This window comes from Melospiza georgiana, chromosome 4, assembly GCF_028018845.1.
Source record: "Melospiza georgiana isolate bMelGeo1 chromosome 4, bMelGeo1.pri, whole genome shotgun sequence".
NCBI lineage: Eukaryota > Metazoa > Chordata > Aves > Passeriformes > Passerellidae > Melospiza > Melospiza georgiana.
In genome coordinates, this window is record NC_080433.1 from 578369 (window position 1) to 594461 (window position 16093).

The 16093-nt window shown below is 57.5% G+C and overlaps 1 protein-coding gene across 2 annotated transcripts in view; it reads left to right on the forward strand.

The window, feature by feature from the left end:
- Positions 1–2971: 2971 nt before the first annotated feature.
- Positions 2972–16093, forward strand: part of PPP6R2 (protein phosphatase 6 regulatory subunit 2) — a 57667-nt gene continuing 44545 nt past the window's right edge. For both annotated transcript variants that reach the window (XM_058022571.1, XM_058022572.1), the window contains exon 1: positions 2972–3039. The gene's annotated coding sequence lies outside the window, so the exon portion shown is untranslated. The remainder of the gene's footprint in view (positions 3040–16093) is intronic.

Here is a 16093-nt window from a genome sequence, read left to right on the forward strand (position 1 = left end):
GCTGCCGGGGCAGCGCTGGGGCCGCCGCTCATCTCCCCGGCAACCCGGCAAACACAACATTGCCCAACCCTGCCGGCTATAATTAACCGTGCGCCCCGGCCCCGCAGGAGCCGCTGCCCTGGCCGCCCGCGCTCGGGAGCCGGCCGGGATAGTGTGGATAATGTTCCCCAGAGCAGCGAGGAACATTCCCTGCAGCCCCGGGAACGTGCGGGGTGCCGCAGGCCAAGGAATGTGAGCTGCTCATCGGGCTCTTTGTGCTCGGGCACTCGGAGCCGTGGGATTTGAACCAGGCCCGGTCACTCGGCCCAAAAGGCAGCCAGAGAGAAACGCCGGGGTTTGGAAAAGCTCCCAGAGCAGCGCTGGGTGCTCGGCAGAGTCTGTGGCTGCGGGAGAAGGGAGGAGAGCTCGTCCCCTCCTCCCTGCAGGGCCGCTCAGATTAATGTCAAACCGGCGCTGGGAGATCCTGTTCTGATGCCTGCTGGAGGCACCAGATCACGCCTCAATCCGAGCCAAGAATAGATCCCAGAATTCTTCATCATCCACAGCCTATTCTGGGCTGCAGCCTCCCACCCAGCGTGTGCCCGCTCCCGCTGGGAATCCTGCTCAGGCTCAGCTCCATCCCTGCTCCAGGGCTGGGGGCTCTGCAGGCAGAGCGCTCCTTGTGCTGGGGGCTGCCCTCACACAGAGCACCTGCAGGGAATCCTGCAAGGGTTTGGACTGAGGGGTCCCTGATGCCCCCCACTGCCACCCTGCCAGGGACAGGGACACCTTCTGTGAGTCCGGCCTGGCCCAGCCCCTCGCGTCGGTGCTGAGGACATTCCAGCAGTTGTTCCCAGTGGGATCCAGTGCCCTGTGCCACAGCCAGGGCACAGAACCGTGGCCTGGGGTGTCTGTCGCTGTCCCTGTCCCTGTCCCTGTCCCTGCTGGGAGAGGGGAGCTGGCAGCTCCTGGCCCTGCTGCTGCCAAGCCCAGAGTTCAGCTGTATCTTAGCGTGTTCCAGAGGGCTGGAGCAGAGACCGAGGAAGCTGTTCCAAGGTTGGAGCTCTAGAAATCAGCTGGAGGAGTCAGGCTGTACAACCCCAGCCCTCCTGGGGGTGGGAATGGGCTCTGAGGGCGGCTGGAAGGTTTGGGAATTTGCTTGGATGGTTTCGTCCTGTCCCCAGAAGCCACAGCAAGCCACAAAAAATGCTTTATAAGCCCATTTCCCTCCAACAGATGAAACAGGGAAGTGAAACTCCTGAGGTTGTGCTATTTTTTCCGCATTGATGGCCACCAACGTGCTAATTACCGCACTGGGTGCCATGTAAATTCTAGGAGTCCTTCCCTTGCAGCCCTCACACTGGAAAAGCGTCCATAAACGAGGAGTTTTACCCACTCAGTCACGGGAGACACTTCTATGGCATTTCTGTGGCACAGTCCCATGGCCAAGCCCCAGCCTGTGGCAGGGGTGACACGGGATGAGCCTTAAGCTCCCTCCCAGCCCCGACCAGTCCAGGATCCCGTGATTCCGTGCCCCCGGCCAGCAGGGCAGTACAAAACCGTCCCTCTTTTCCCATGGCAAAGGCCACGTTTCCCCTGTAAACTTTAACCACGTGCAGGAGTCTGTGCAGGGTCAAGGCCTCGGCGAGAGCAGCACGGAGCAGCTTAGCGGTAAATCTCATGGCAGGAATTCGCTTTGGAATGAAGGATTGGATGGCTTCCTGCTGGTTCCTGGAGGATGCTGGCACTTGGAAAGCAGTTTATCCACGAGACAAAGACAAATCCTGGCACGGCGACGGCGGATCCAGGAGCCCAGGCTGCCAGCATGACTCAGAGATCCCTGCTCCAGCCCTGGCTCCCTGCTCCCTCTGGCTCCCTTTTCCCTTCCCTTCTCCAAGCTCACCCAGATCCCTGGACACGGTGGACTCTGTCCCCACCCCAGTCCCCTGACCCCCATCTCTGGGGTCCCCCCCTTGCAGTAACGCTGGGGCCACCTGAAGGCCACGGAGGGGCTCCCGCTGTCCCCGTGTCCCTCCAGCCGCGGGGTCCCGTCCTCGTGCTCCTCCTGCTCCCCCCGAGGCCGTGACCACCCCCGCGGGCCGCAGCTCGCCCACCCCGGGGTCCCGAGGGCTGTCCCCGCCCTCGCCCCACCATCCCCGACCCCCTGTCCCCGTGTCCCCATCGCCATCCCAGTGTCCCCGTGTCTCTGTCCCTGTCACTTCCCCGTCCCACCATCTCCCTGTCCCCTGTCCCCGCCCCCGTGCCTCCATCTCCGCCCCCGAGTCTCCGTCCCCTTATCCTCATTCCCGTCCCTGTCTCCTCAGGTCCCCGTTCCTGTCCCCATCCCATCACCGCCCCTGTCCCCCCATCCCCATTCCCGTCCGCGTGTCCCCATCCCCGTCCCCATTCCGCCCCACCATCCCCATCCCCATTCCCGTCCCTGTCCCCCCGTCCCGTCCCATTGTTCCCGTCCCAAGTCGCGATCCCCGTCCCACAGTCCCCATCCTGCGGTGTCCGTGTCCCCATGTGCCCATCCCCATGCCCATCCCTGCCCCCGTCCCCGTGTCCTTATGTCTGTGCCGCCATCCCCGTGTCCCCATCTCCATGCGCTCATTCCCGTCCCCCGTCCCCGTGTCCTTATGTCCGTGCCGCCATCCCCGTGTCCCCATCTCCATGCGCTCATTCCCGTCCCCCTGTCCCCATGCCCATCCCTGCCCCTGTCCCCGTGTCCTTATGTCCGTGTGCCCGTCCCTGTGTCCCCATCTCCACGCGCTCATTCCCGTCCCCCTGTCCCCATCCCTGTCCCCGTGTCCCCGCCCCAGCCACGCCCACCTCCGATAGCACCGCCCGCCAACGACCACGCCCAACTCAGACCCCGCCCCCTCCCCCTCGGCCCCGCCCCTCTCCCCCGCCCTGAGGGAGCCGCGGCGCCGCCGCCATTTTGGAGCCGCCGCCGCCGCCGCTCCGCCGCCGCTGCCCGCGCAGCCCCGGCCGGCCCAGCCCGCGGGCCCGGCCCGCAGCCCGGCCCGGCAGCGCCCGAGGGCAGCCCGGCACCCGCAGGTGAGACCCGGCTGTCACCGCCGCCCTCGCGGGGCCAGGGTCGGGGCTGGGCCCGGCGCCGCGGACTGGGCCCCGCCGCCCCCCCGGCTCCGCTCCGGCCTCCCGGAGCCGCCCCCCGAGCTCTGGGGGTTCGGTACCGTTTGGGGGGTTAAAAATCTCCCCCGCCGAGCCGCTGTCCGGGGCTGGGCCGTGGTCCCGCCGCCTCGTTCCGTGCGGATCTGGGTTAAATCCGCCTGCTCTGCGCGTGACAGTTTCCTTTTGCCGTGTTTTGGTGCGTGCGGGGCGGGCTGGCGGGGCGGGGGGCTGGGGCTGCGGCCTCCCGGTGCTCCTGGAGCTCACCTGGCCGGCCGGGAGTGGCCGGAGCTGTCGGGAGTGGTGGCGCTGGCAAGGTCAGGGGTCAGGTCACCCTTCCTGCGACTCAGATCCCCCTCCTAGGGCTCAGCGCACTCCCGAGGGTCTGCTCACCTTCCGGGGGTCCCCTGCCCGAGGGTCACATCACCCCCCTGGGGGTCTGGTCCCTTTCCCGAGGGTCAGGTCCGCCTCTCGAGGTTCTTGTCCCCCTACTGGGGGTCAGGTCAGTCCCGGAGGTCAGGTTCCTTCGGGGGGTCAGATCACCCTTCTGAGGGTCCCCCTTCCTGGGCTGTGGTTCCCCTCCTATAGGACAAGTCCTTCTCGGCTGTCTGCTCCCCTTCCCGAGGGTCTGCTCCCGTTCCCAAGGGTCTTGCTCCCCTTTGCGGGGGTCTGGTTGCCTTCCCGAGAGGCTGGCCTGTCCTCTGGGGTTCTGGTCCCGTTCTCCGGGGTTCTGGTCCCTCCCGGGGGTGAGAGGAGAGGGATCAGTGGTCAGGAACCCTCTCCTGAGGGTCTGGTCCCTTCCCGGGGTCAGGTCCCTGCCGGGGGTCACAGGAGGGGGCTCAGCCTCCCACGGTGCCACCCTCCTGGGGACCTGCCCACCTCAGGGTGCAGAGTTTGGCCGTAAATGTCACCGTGCTGGTTTTATTAACGACCAGAAACCGGGGTAGGAGCGGAGGCCCTGCTGGAATCACCACAAGATTGATCTGACAGGAAAGCGGCTCCTGGCAGAGGCTGGGAGGGCCCTGCTGAATTTGAGGGCCTTGTTTTGCACCAGCTAAAAAAAAAAAAGCCAAACTAGGAAGTGAAAAAGAGAAACTGAGCGAACTTGGAGGGGCCTAAGAGGTTTTTCCTCGCTTGATCCCCCGCTTGGAAATCAATGTTTTAAAAACTTAAAGGTTGTTTTCATTGTTTATTTTGTGCCTAAGAAAGGAGAAAGTGGTGATTCCAGCCCTGCCCAGCCCCACAGGTTTGAACCAAGCTCTTAGGAGCAGATTTGGGTTATAAAGCTCTGTTTAAAGCCTGATGAGAGAAGAAACATTTATGTTTTCTCTTATTACTCTGACACTTAAAAGCGAACATGCTGCCAAAATACTTCAGTGGTAAAAAATACCCTTGGTGGATGGTAGTATAGGGATTTCCATGGCAACCAATGGTGATCTCATGGGAAGCAAAGTTAAATTTTGGGCTGTCAGTGGGAGCACATCATGGCCTGGGCTGGCCTGGGTGACATTTGCTCGGCAGAAGGTGCTGAGGGCTGGGTAGGAACAAACTGGTCTGAAACCAAGGCTTGTTCTCTGTGTGTACACTGATATTCCTGGTGCTTTCTGTACTTCCTTTGGATTAACGTTGAAATGCAAGGATGTGGGACGAGGTCCTGGCTGGCAGCGGGGACAGATCGGCGGTGCAGCAGCAGGTGCCTGCCGGGCAGGTGGTGCAGGAAAGGTTCCTGCAGAACCTCACGCTGGGGGAAGGTTTGTTGTGGGATGCAGGAGCTGTGGAGCATCTCCTGCTCAGCCTGGTGTTCCAGGAGCTCTGCGTGTGCTGTGGGAGGGACAGGGTGGATTTCTGACTTCACAAATTGGAAACTGTCAAAAATAATAACGACGAGGCAGCGCTGTGTGAGAGCTGCTGCTCCTGCTCGGGGGTTTGTTACCAGGAGAAAAGTGCTCTGTGGGCTTACAGGATTTTTGGGAAGCTGCAGGCCGCTGTTGGCAGAGCTTGCCTGGGGAACAGGGGGCTGGGGGGCCCAGCTGTGTTCCAGAGTGGGATCCCCCGGTCCTGATCACAGCTTCCTGCTTGGATTGGGAGACAGCTGGAGGGAATCCCATCCCTGCTGTCCCCCACAGTGAGATCCTGAGCGAGAAGGGGGTGTTGGTTTGTTAATGCTTCCTCTCCTCTTTGGTAGGGAGATATCCCAGTGTTTCCTGTGGTGCTTTTCCATGCTCTGTGCAGGGAATGCTTCATTTGAGGTCTCCCCTGAGTTTTCAGGTGGCAAAGGGGACCCAAAACTTTTCTTCTCTGAGCCTAGCAAGCGGTATAGAGGAATTCCAGCATCACAGAACCATGGAATCTCCTGAGTGGGAAGGGCCCACAGGGATCACAGATCCAGCTCCTGTGCAAACGCTCCTGGAGCTCTGGGGCTGTGCCCGTTCCCTGGGGAGCCTGGGCAGTGCCCAGCACCCTCTGGAATAGAGCCTGTCCTGATGCCCATGCTATCCCTGCCCTGGCACAGCTCCAGCTGTTCCCTGGGTCCTGTCCCTGCTCAGCAGAGTCTGGGGGGAGCTCGGGGCTGGGAACAGAGGGCTGAGCTCTCCTGCTCTCCTTGCTGAGTGCCAGGGGTGCAGGGAACACAGGGCTGAGCTCTCCTGCTCTCCTTGCTGAGTGCCAGGGGTGCAGGGAACACAGGGCTGAGCTCTCCTGCTTTCCTTGCTGACAGCCAGGGGTGCAGGGAACGGAGGGCTGAGCTCTCCTGCTCTCCTTGCTGACAGCCAGGGGTGCAGGGAACACAGGGCTGAGCTCTCCTGCTCTCCTTGCTGAGTGCCAGGGGTGCAGGGAACGTAGGGATGAGCTCTCCTGCTCTCCTTGCTGACAGCCAGGGGTGCAGGGAACACAGGGCTGAGCTCTCCTGCTCTCCCTGCTGAGTGCCAGGGGTGCAGGTGGAGCAGCCCTGGGCTCTGTGCTCTGGGATCATGACTCTGTGGATGTCATCCAGCAGGATGGTTCAACAGGGGCTGCGAGTCACAGTGCCTGAAGGGCAGGAGCTGCAGCTCAGCCATAAAAATGGGCAAACTGGAATGCCAGGAAATAGGAGAGTCTCTTGTTGAAGTAAATCTTGGGTTTGGAACAGGAGTAGAACAAGAATAACTGGGAAATTTGGGTGCAAATGGTGCGGGAGAAACGGGTGAGGTCGGTGAGCTGACAGCAAAGGAGGAGCTGGGTGCTTCAATCATAGGATCAAGGAATATCCTGAGTTGGAAGGGGCCCACAGGGATCATCCAGTCCATCTCCTGCCCCTGCCTGGGACCCCCCAAATCCCACCCTGTGCATCCCTGGGAGTGTTGTCCCAGTGCTCCTGGAGCTCTGGCAACCTCGAGGCCATGCCCATTCCCCAGGGAGCCTGTGCCAGGTTGACAGAACTTCAGAGAACTTTACAGGGAGGAAGGTTTGTGGGAGGTCTTGTTTTGCTGGCTGCAGAGTTCCTGAAGAACTAATTGAGGAGTTAATAGAGTGAGTTAATGAGTGACGGCAGTGCTGGGGCCGGGCTATCAGACACTGAGCCTCGGCCGGGAGCAGCAGTCCCTCACTCCTGGCCCTGTCTGTGGGGAGAACACAGCCCTGCTCCCAGTTACATTCATGGGCTGCCGTGGTTTTACCTCCTTTTCATGGAAAATCCACAGATGTCGGGGTTTATGGAAGGCTCAGGGAAGGAATGTGGCCTCTGTGTGACCAGGAGTAGCAACAAAGGCTCTTAAGTGTCTCCTTTGATTCAATATTATTGGAAGCAGGAGTGTGTTGTCTTTCCTGGCTGCTGCTGTGTTTCTCTACTTGAGCTTTTCTTTTTCCCTCTCTGCTCCCTGTTCCTCCCACCATCCTCCCCTCACTCCTGATGGACTTCCCTGCTTCTTGTTTTGATCCTACCCAGCTGCCAGCACTGCAATAACCAATATTGACATTACTATCGCTGCCTGGACTATTTTTACCTGCACCTTAACTCTGGTTTGGAGGGAAACTTGGGCAAATAAATATCAGTTATCTCAGGAAATGAAGCTTTTGCAGCCAAGCTTGAAAATATCAGACAAAAACGGCTCAGATTTAGGTGGAATTTGAGTGCCACACATATTGCTGTTGGATGAGGTGTGGAAGTGGGAAGTTCCATCTTTGTGTTTCTTAGTGCCTGTTAGTCCCAGATGGAGCAGAGGCACCTCGAGAGTGACAGTAATAAACGTCTGCAGGGCCTGAAGCCTGACCAGAATTGTCATTTTTGTCAGGGGCGCCTTTAAACCGAGCCCCACGTGGCACAGAGCCGTGACCGGGGGCTGTCACCGCAGCGAGGGTGAGGTGCTGTCAGGAGGAAGTGCAGCTCCTCGGCCTGAGCTGGCAGCTCTGCAGCTGCTGGGCTGGGATTGCTCCTCCTCGTCCTTCTCAGTCTCTCTTTGCTGTGTCCACTTGTTACCTGAGAGCCGGGAGCTCTGGGGGTGGCTGTCCCCGGTGTCACGGTGCCCACACACCCCATTCCTTTCCCTGGAGTCAGCCGGGGCGCCTGCGGACACCAGGATCAGCTGGGCAGGAGGGGAAGCTGGAAGGCGTGAGGGAAAAGCCTTCTGGTGAAATGGCAAAGGGCAGGGAGTCACTGGGGGCAGGCAGAGCTCAGAGCTTTTCCCTGCCTGGGGCAGAGTGAAAAGCTTCTCTGGCACAGCTTTCCACAGAATCTGCTGAGCTGGAAGGGAGCACAGGGATCCCAGATGCAGCTCCTGGCCCTGCACAGACACCCCAACGATCCCAGGGAGGGAGCTCTGGCAGCCCCGGGGCCGTGCCCATTCCCCAGGCAGCCTGGGCAGTGCCCAGCACCCTCTGGGGCAGAACCTTTCCTGGTTTCCAGCCTGACCCTCCCTGGCACAGCTCCAGCCATTCCCTGGCTGCTGTCCTTGCTCTCAGGGAACAGAGATCAGAGCTGCCCCTCAGGATGAAGCTGCAGCCCCTTGGGAGCTCTGAGCTCAGTCTCCTCCAGCTGGACATTCCAAGTGCCCTCAGCTGCTCCTTGTGTGGCCCCTCCAGAGCCTTCCCCATCCCCATGTCCCTCCTTTGGAAGCTCCCCAGGAGCTTTAGTTGTTCTGTATATTGAGGTGCCCAGTCCCAGGAGTGGAGGGGAGGCCTCCCCAGTGCAGAGCAGGACAGTCCCCTCCCTTGCTGCTGTCCCTGATGCCCGAGACAGATGTCCCTCCTGGCACCAGGGCCCAGGTGACTCAGGTCCCCCTTGCCATCCACCAGGACCAGGTCCCTTCCCAGAGCTGCTCTCCAGCCTCCCCATCCCAGCCTGTGGGTGCATCCAGCTGCAGAATCCGGCACCTGCCTGTGTTAAACCTCACACTGCTGCTGATTGCCAGCCCTGGATTTCTCCAGGTCTCTGCAGGGCCTCTCCCTTAGGGGAGGCAGCAGCTCCTCCTGGTTTTGTGCCATCTGCACGCTTCCCTGGTGTCCCCTCAAGCTGCATCCAGGTCACAGTGAAGGTGCTGAAGGAGCTGGGCCTGAGCCGGAGCCAGGTGGAACTTTGGCTTTGCAGGGAAACTTCCCAGACATCTGGACTGCTCAGTTCAGGGTTTGTGTGGGCCTGGCAGTGCCCCTGCTGCACTGAGGGTGCCTGTGCTGGGAACCTGGGGTTGCAGTGGGATTTCAGTCCTGCAGTTTGCTGCTGCTCAGAGTTCTGTGGCCTGGAGTGACACTGATGACTCTGGAGTCACTTTGATTCTGATTTCCCCGAGCAGCTTTCGGAACAGTGGCAGCAGAGCAGAGCCTGGCACTGGGAGAGGCACAAACCTGCAGGAGCGGGGATGGTCTGGCTGCTGCCGCCACAGGAAGGAAGAAGGAAATAGAACACAAGAAGCTGCTTCAGTTTCAGTTTTGTGTTCGATTCCTTGTGAGGACTGAGTTCTGTCACACCTCAGAGAACACACCGCTGGCTCTGCTGTGACATTGGGGTTTTCTTCCATGTGGCAGTCTCTTCCTTTCCTTCGTTCCCGTAGCCCTGCACAGCCTGCAGCTCGTTCCAGCTCCTGGCTCGGCTGTGCAGCGGGCTGGGATGAGAAGGTTGTGTTTCCTTAGCTGTTTATTTGTGTTCTCTTCCCTCGGCAGATCCCCCGGGACGCCGTTTAATTGAATTCTTTTATGTTAAGATGGATTTCTTTTCTTTGAGAAGGATAATTGAGCCTGTGAGCTCACAGGTTGCAAACTGTCCCCGTGTCCCCGAGGCAGAGGACGAAGGGCAGGGTTGCCCCGTGCCAGGAGCGGGCAGGAGGCCAGGCTGCCCTGTGCTGGCACCGCGTCCGTGCGGGATGGCAGCGGCACGGCGCGGGCACGGGGCCAGCACCGGCAGCTCCGCAGCTGGAGCGGCACCTGGGAGCCAGGAGGGAGCACAGTGACAGGGCCAGGGCCGGCCTGGGATTTAACCAGGGCGTGGTTGGATGGCGCTGGCAGCATCGTGGTGCAGCATGTTCCTGGTGTGGCTGTGCGGCTGCTGGGCTCGCAGGGAGCAGGACTCAGACACCTCCCCTTCCTGGGAACTTCTGCTGCTGCCTGAGAGCCTGCAGCTCCTGACAGCAGAGGGACTGGAGCTGCTGGAGTGAACCCAGAGGGGCCATGGGGGTGCTCGAGCTCCTCCGCTCTGCAGCCAGGCCGGGAGAGCTGGGGGTGCTCACCTGGAGAGGAGAAGGATCCCGGGAGAGCCGAGAGCCCCTGGCAGGGCCTGCAGAGGGACTGGGGACAAGGCCTGCAGGGACAGCACCCAGGGAATGGCTCCCACTGCCAGAGGGCAGCCATGGGTGGCATCTTGGCAATGAGCAATTCCTGCCTGGGCTGGCATTGCCAGAGCAGCTGGGGCTGCCCCTGATCCCTGGCAGTGCCCAAGGCCAGACTGGGCACTGGGGCTGGAGCAGCCTGGCACAGTGGAGGTGTCCCTGCCATGGCAGGGGTGGCACTGGAGGGGCTCTGAGCTCCCTTCCCACCCAACCCATCTCATGACTGTGCACTTCTGTTTCACTGAACATGAGTCCCACTGCTGGAAGTTCTGCCGGGCAGTTGGAATATGGGGCTGGAATGTGATGGGGTTGCAGCGGTGGGGCTGCACTGGTGTTGACAGCAGCCACAACTCTGTGTTAGGTTAAGTCAAGCTCAGCCCAGGGAATGGAATAGCCAGGTTATCCTGAGAGCCCTGAGCCAGACACCCCATTCCTGCTGAGCAGGTGCTCAGTCTGCACCATTTAGCAAATTGGAAAGCACCAAAGGGTGCTTTTTCAGCTTAGCTCTGCAGCTTGTTTCCTTTTTATTTTTCAGTTGGAAGATTGTTTTTTTTTTTTTTTGTGCTCAGTTATTTACTTCTTCTGCATTCTCCTAGTCTTTGTTCCCTGCCATGATTAGAATGAGATGGTATTTAAAGTCCCTTCCCACCCAAACCATTCTATGATTCCCTGATTTACTGTATCATTATTTAATGTTGTACTGTCCATGGTATACCCTAATTTTTCTTCCATGACTTTCCAAGTATTTCCCCTCCCCCAGCAATGTGTTTCATACTTTGCCTTTGCTTTCCAGGGGCTGGACCCTCACCCTAAGTTCACACCTCTGTGATGTAAATCCTTCTTTCTGAGGTTCAGCGGTTCAGGGTTCCTTTTTTAGTCAGCGGAGGAGCCAGGTGCTCATTCCCTGTCTGTGCAGGGGTCGGAAATAGCTGAGTTGTGCTGGAGAAGCGTTCCTTCCTCTCCTGCCAGGGAATCTGTGTGACTGACTGGCATCAGTCATCCTCAGCATAAAGAGCTGCCCCTCGGGTGGGACCCAGCCTGGGCAGGGGACAGGGACAGGGACAGGGACCTCCTCACCTGGGCTGGCAGCTGAGGAGATTGGGCTGGGTGCTCCCCAGCAGCTTTTCCAACCCAAGTGAGTCTGTGAGTGTGAGACACTGAGGTTTAGCTATGTCCAAACCCCGAGCTCTGCCTGGGGAACCTTCTCCCTCTTCCACAGCACGTGGATGAGTTTGCTGCTGGAAGCAGGGAGGGATTCAGAACCCTGCAGATCTCTCTAGGGCCAAAGCACTGAACCAAATCAAAGTTGTTGTTGTTGTGCACATGCCCAGCACAGCTGGTTTGCAGTTCTGTGAGGAGCACGGGGCACAGCTCTGCTGCTCCTGGCATCAGGAGGACGTGGAGCTGCTGGAGCAGGTCCAGAGGAGCCCAGCACGTTCATCCAGAGACAGCCTGGGAAGGGGAAGGTTGTGTGGAGACCTCAGAGCACCTTCCAGGACCTGAAGGGATCCTAGAGAGCCAGAGAGGGACCTTGAATCAGCACTGGAGTGCCAGGACACAGGGAATGGCTTCCCACTGCCAGAGGGCAGCCATGGGTTGGGTTAGATTGGATATTAGGAACTAATTCCTGCCTGGGAGGGTGGGCAGGCCCTGGCACTGGGTGCCCACAGCAGCTGGGGCTGCCCCTGCATCCCTGGCAGTGCCCAGGGCCAGACTGGGAGCAGCCTGGGACAGTGGGAGGTGTCCCTGCCATGGCAGGGTGGCACTGGAGGGGCTCTGAGGCCCTTCAGGCAGAGGACACCGTTCTGCTTCAGTGCCTGGAATGGGGAGGACCCAAAGCTCAGAAGAAGTTTATCAGTATTTTACTGAGTTTTTTCTTTCTGCTTTAGAGAAAATTTGTTTTATTATGGCTGGTCCTAGAGTGGTGTGTGTAACTGAGGGCTCTGGAAACTCAAGGATGAGCTGTAAGGGGCTTTAGAGCGCCAGATGTTGGTGGGGGTTTGGGATAGGGTGTCAGCAGTGACTGCACACCCAGTTTCACTGCTGTTACACTGTAACTTCCTCTTGCAAAAGAACAATTTCAGGCCTTCTGTTTTTCCTTCCCTTCTGTCACCTTTGTTCTGACACATGAAATTACTGGTGCAGGGCAGTGATGTGAGTGTGGGGTGTGCTTCCAGTGTGTCCATGGCCTCCCTGCTCCTGCTTTGCCTCCATTTCCAGCAGCAGCTCTGCTCTGGAATGTTGTGTCTTGCAGGAAACAAATGGCCACTTCATTTTTGACAGGTGAATTTTGGGCATCAGCAGCAATTTCCCCATAGAATAAGGGATCAGGCCTTGGCTGGGGCTGCCCATGGAGCTTTGGGGTGCCCATCCCTGGAGGTGTCCCAGGAACTCCTGGAGGTGGCACTCAGGGCTCTGGGCTGGGACAAGGTGGGCATTGGGCACAGCTGGGGCTCCATGGGCTGGGAGGGCTTTTCCAGCCTCAGGGATCCTGGGGTTCTTAAAGCTTCTTTGTGCTGTTTTCTCAAATACCTGGAAGCAAATGCTGAAATGAAGCAGTGCAGTTCCCAAGCACAAAACTGTTGAGTTATTTTTAGTTTTAGAAGAGAAAAGCAAGGAGAAATATTGAGTGGATCCTTGGGGTTTGGATCTGTGCTGGAGTTTTCCGAGGAGCAGTGGAGTGAGACGGGATCACCTGGTGGGCATGGGAGACTTTGGCCATGTGGGGAGAATCCTGTTGTGTAATCCCAGTTGTTTGGAGCTGTGGACAGTGGCCTGGTCAGGAATGTGTTATTTTGGGAAAAGCAGGTGGGATCACCACCAGCCAACCAGCAGGGCCAGTGCTGGGGGAAGCAGGAGGATCTCCAGGGCCCTGCTGAAAGGAGCAGTGCCCTGCTGGGTTTAGGTTTTGATGCTGTGGGGGCAATTCCTGCTGAGGAAATGGCTACAGTTCCTGTGGGTTGGCCCATTCAGAGTCCTGGGGGAATCACAGGATCCCAGGATGGTTTGGGGCCTTAAAGCCCCTGCTGAGGGCAGGGACACCTTCACTATCCCAGGGGACTCCAGGCCCCACCCAAACCATTCCAAGAGAGCTATTGATGATCACTTGTGCAAGGTGGATGTTCAGTTATTTTCCCAATGTTGATCCAATCTCTAGGATTCTTTAATAAGCTTGGAAAAACAATTGTCTTCCTTTTCAGTCTTTTGAAACGCTCACCCTACAGATTCCATGGGTTTTATGAGTGGTTTTGGTTATGATTGAGGGAATTCAGTCACAGTGTGAGTGACTCCTTGGATTAGTGCTCCAAGCCCGAGTTGGATGGACATTTCAGCTGGAATGCTGTCTCCTTGCTGCTGCTCCATCCTGCCTCACTTCCCTGCCCTCCCTCCCTGCTCAGACATTCCTGCAGCAATGTTGGAAGCTGGTTTGGGGGGATGATCCAGCTGGTTATTTTTTTGCTGCTAATACTGTATGGCAAAGGAAACCCATTTTTTCCCAACAGTGCAGGTTTAGTATCCAGCAAGCCGTGGCCTCAGATCAGGAGTGTGTCCTACTGGTTTGGGATTCCCAGGGCAGGTTGAGCTTTGATGTTTCTTTGTCCAGGTAAAACCCATGGAACTCTGAAGGGTGGGTCTGAGAGTTCCCAGGGATTGTTTTCCTTTCAGGAGGTTTTATGATGGATGAATGAAGCCTGGCTTATAAATAGAGTTTAAGTGCCATGCAGGGAGAAAGATGTTTTACCCAATTCTGAGGAATTGGGCGAACGGGGAGGAATTTCCCCATGGAATAGGGGGCTCAGGCCTTGGCAGGGGCTGCCCAGGGAGCTCTGGAGTGCCCATCCCTGGAGGTGTCCCAGGAATTCCTGGAGGTGGCACTCAGGGCTCTGGGCTGGGGACAGAGTGGGCATTGGGCACAGCTGGGACTTGATGTTCTTTTCCAACCTCAGCCATTCTGAGCTCCTTCTGAAGAGTTTTTATTCATTTTAACTACAAAACTTAAACTTTGCATAAACTGTCTGTAATGCCCTGAAAGCTTGAGGAAATGAAAATGCATTTATTTAATGTCCTGTTTGAGGGCTCTGCTTCACTGAGGCCTCAGTTCTGGGTCCGTTGCGTGGAGGAGCATTGGAATATTCTGGTAGGAGCTGCAGTGTGTGACAGGCCGGGCTGTTTTGCTGAGCTACAGCCACAAACTCACCTTGGGAGCTTTGAACTGGGATGAAGGAGCAGGAAAGGAGCTCAGCAGTTGTTTCACTGGCTCACTGGAGGCCGTGTGTTGATCAAATAGGCGTCTGTGGAACGGGCAGCCCTTGATCTCCCCGTGGGGTGCAGCAGGAAATCTCAGTTTGCAAATGCTGGCCCTCAGTCTGAGTACAAAGAGGTGTCTTCTGTAACGTCACCTTCGTCTGTGTGGGCAGCAGAGATGAAAACAGCCAAGGTCCACGGAAGGACAGATGGATTTCTGTGAAACGCTGCTTGTGCACCGCAGTACAAACCAACACCCGGCTCGGAGATGCCAGGCTGGTCACGAGCAGGGATTTCTGTGGGGCTGAGCTGGGGTGACCCGGCTGAAAATGTCACTTGTTGCTTGCAGCAGACGGTAACCAGCCCTGAGCAGCATCAAAGTGATACAGGCAGGGCGAGAGGGAGGAGCCTGGAGTCCTGCAAGGGATGGAAATGAACGCTTCAAGCACCCCAGGACTTTGTTTTGCTGCTTTAACATTCAAATGCAGTTGCAAATCTTACACTCAAAGTTAATATTTAATGGGAAGCCCCGAGTCCCCCCGGGGTTCCTTGGGACTGGTGTTGCTTCCATGGGGTCAGCACAGAGGAGCAGCTGCAAATGCCAATCCTGCTGAATTATTGCTGAAATAGAGATCACAGACTGGGAGATGGCTCTGCCCTCAGAGCACATGTGAGCCCAGCAGCCCACAGAGGTGAATTTTAGGGGTGTATTGAGCTCCATGTGCGCCAGCTGAGCTGGTAAAAAAGGCCTTTTTTGTGCTGTTCTGTTCCCAGAGCGTTTGGGATCCTTTTCTGCAGCCTTTTCCTGCAGCTTTTGAAGTGCTGCGGTTTCGGTTTCTTCGTGTCTGGGTGTGGAGCAGTTAATTAAAAAAGTAACATTTAAATCGAGAAGCTGTGCAAATTCTGTCTTTAGCATGGGGTAGGGCAGCAATTAGGAGGCTGCTTAACGAGATACTGGGTGAGGATAAGGTTGATGATCAAAACAAAGTACTCCTGATATCATCTCTGTCTTTGAGAGCTTCGGAGGCCGGGAAGGATTAGAAGGAGCTCTTTATTTCGGGTGTACATTTGTCCAACACAGAGGGCAGTTTTTTGTTAAAGGAAAAGCCCAGCACAGCCCCTTTCCATGCAGAGCAGCATCCCACTGTGCCTGTGGTTTCCTGCTGGTGGCCGGGGAACCTCGGGTGGTGCTGAGCTGGGTGGGAGCTTGCAGAGGGATGGGGGCACAGCAGGGTGAGGGACAGCCAGGCCAGGTGCCAGGTGCTGCCCTGGGCTCAGCTCCAGGCTGGGGCAGGGGGCTGGAAAGCTGGGAAAGGCAGGGGCTGAGCCTGGAGCAAAGGAGGCTCAGGGGCCCTTGTGGCTCTGCACAAGTCCCTGCCAGGAGGGCACAGCCCAGGGAACAGGGACAGGAGCAGAGGGAACGGCCTCAGGCTGGGACAGGGCAGCTTGGGGGGGATTTTGGGGAAATTCCCCATGGAAAGGGCTGTGCAGCCCTGGCACAGCTGCCCAGGGAGCTCTGGAGTCCCCATCCCTGGGCTGGTTGGCTTCGCAGGGCTTTTCCAACCTAAATGGTGCCAGGATTTTGTGATGCAAATGCAGAGATCTCTTTAATTTGTCAGATATTAAGGAATAATGAAGAAATTCATCTTTGTAGCTCACAAGGGGAAAACAAAAGGAGATTCTTGGCAAACTGGTGAAATATTTTGGTTGAAATTTTATCTGTGAATTTTAAGTGTATCCCAGTGGTTTTCACTAAGCAGCTTGGGCCGGGGAATGTCTCAGGGAGCTGAAGTGCCTCTTTTGGGGGTGTGTAGCAATGATGAACCCCCAGTGAGTTGGGATCACTGCCTCCAGGCCTCTGGTGTGTCTTGCTTTGCCTTTAGTCAGGGATTCCAAAAAGAATTGAGCAAATGAGAGAGGCAGGGAGCAAAGGGAAGGGTGCTGAA